Below are 2166 nucleotides of genomic sequence, written 5' to 3'. Positions count from 1 at the left end.
AGGCGGCAAGCTACAAAGCTAATGAGCATGTGTTGATATCAAACAAAGAATCAACATTTTTGTTTTGACATATATTTCACATTCCTGTGCATACACACTTCTCCCTGCTGTCCGTTTCTTCCTTATGTATTTATGCTAAACCTATTATAGTTGTTTAGTCACAGACAAAAACAATACAACTTACACTACACTCCTCTGAAGAACATATTCAGTGATAAGAGCACAAATCACTGCCATGATGTCATTGTGTTATGAAGATGGGCTCCTTTGGTGGCAATGCTAGATGGTTGCCAGGGTGTTCAGGGTGGTTGCTAGGTAGTTACATAAGTCAGAAGAGCCCAACTTCAATATTAGATGGTGCAAGTGCGAGTATACATTCAGTGTAGACTGAAAATTGACGAGGACGTTGTAAATAAACTTTTTTGGTGTTAGTTTACAAGAAAATATAAAAATTTTCAAAGAAACTACTATTTCAAGCTTTAAGTTTCTGAGTTAAAATTGTAAAAAAAAAAAAAAATATCAGTGTAAAATTACTCATATGCAAAAATAAATAAATAAATAAATAATATATATTATAAATAACATAGCTGAAAATTAAAAAAATACATAATAAAATACTATTAAAATTATATATATATATATATATATATATATATATATATATATATATATATATATATATATATATATATACACTCTAAAAAACGCTGGGTTGTTTTTTCAACCCAACTGCTGGGTTGAGGCCGTTGGATAGGACTTTGGGATGTTTTAACCCAAGTTTGGGTTGAAAATAAGTTTAAAAAAAAATTGTTTTTAACCCAGCGGGTCTGGGTTGAGGACGCGGACGTGAAGGAGAGCACGCACGTCACGTCAAGATCGTACGTCTCCAGTGCGAGCAGCCGCCATTTTCTCAGCGTGATAGAAGCGAGAAGCGAATGAAAGACTATGGTAAGTAAATATTCAAAATGTAAAGTTATCTTTTTATTGTTTACCCGGTTGTATGAAAGGCGGAAGGTTTTATGAAAGGCGGAAACAAAGGAGCTTAACGTTATATATATATATAAAAAACGGACGCGGTTTTCGCCTCAGACACGGAGGTCTTAACTGCCTCATGTAACGGTACTGAACGGAGGATGTACTTTTAATATAACGTCTGTGAATGTATTTTGTCATATTTACATAAGATTTTACATTATCTGTACTTTTTGAGGCGTTAACAGACGGTTATGGTCACGGTTACGCTCATGTGAATTTGTTTTTTTTTCGCGGTTAAACTGAATGTATGTTTGTCTCCTAAAGGAAACGGCATTGTGTAGTAAAGACTAGCATAATTATTTTGAGGCTGTTGAAGTGGTAACTGTTAAAAGTATGTTTTACATGTAATATTTCAGACTTGTCAAGCTCCTGTCTTCATTGTCCTCGCGCTGAGAGTTAAAGACACAGAAGCTGTTTGTGTGAGGAGTCACAGACCTGTGTGAGGATGAGGAGGAGGTGTTCTTCTGAAGAGAGGGACAGACGGTTTAAGGAGAGTAAACTTCAGAATAACATCAAGTTATCTTTATTTTTACTAAGACTAAAATAATGTTGTTGTTTTTATAGATGTTGCAATCCAGAGACAAGATAACTTCATTCTTTTGAGACTGATGTAAGTTAAGTTATTATTACTTTTTTTTTTTTTTTAGAAAATTAATGTTTATGTTGTGTCCTGCCTGTTAACTTCACATTTTGATGCAAAAACAGTGTGATTATATATATATATATATATATATATATATATATATATGTGTCTGTATGTGTGTATATATATGTATGTATATGTTAATATTTTATTGAAACCATTGATGTCCCTCTTTGCAGAACTCAAACTAACTGGAGTTAAGGACACACAAGTCTGCTTGTGTGAGGAGGTGGTTTTCTCAGCTTCTTCTGAAGAGAGGGAAAGATCGTTTAAGGCAAGTAAACTTCATAATTTCATGTTATCAGTTGTTGTTGTGTTTTACTAAGAGTAAAATAATGTTTGTTTTTTGTTTTTGTAGATGTTAAAAGCAAGAGACATGGGAGAGCATCATTCCTTTGAGATTTTATGTAAGTTATTTTTAGAAAATAAATTTTTCTGTTGTCTCCTGCCGGTTTACTTCACAATTTAATGCAAGAACAGTGTGATTA

General features: G+C 33.1%; 1 long non-coding RNA gene across 1 annotated transcript; it reads left to right on the top strand.

The window, feature by feature from the left end:
- Positions 1-705: 705 nt before the first annotated feature.
- LOC127946821 (uncharacterized) lies at positions 706-1952 on the top strand. Its single transcript, XR_008151177.1, has 3 exons — positions 706-948; positions 1392-1645; positions 1858-1952. It is a non-coding gene; the product is annotated as an uncharacterized LOC127946821 (long non-coding RNA).
- The last annotated feature ends 214 nt before the right edge of the window (positions 1953-2166 follow it).

The sequence above is a fragment of the Carassius gibelio genome, chromosome A25, assembly GCF_023724105.1.
Source record: "Carassius gibelio isolate Cgi1373 ecotype wild population from Czech Republic chromosome A25, carGib1.2-hapl.c, whole genome shotgun sequence".
Lineage (NCBI taxonomy): Eukaryota > Metazoa > Chordata > Actinopteri > Cypriniformes > Cyprinidae > Carassius > Carassius gibelio.
This window is presented reverse-complemented; position numbering and strand designations above follow the sequence as displayed.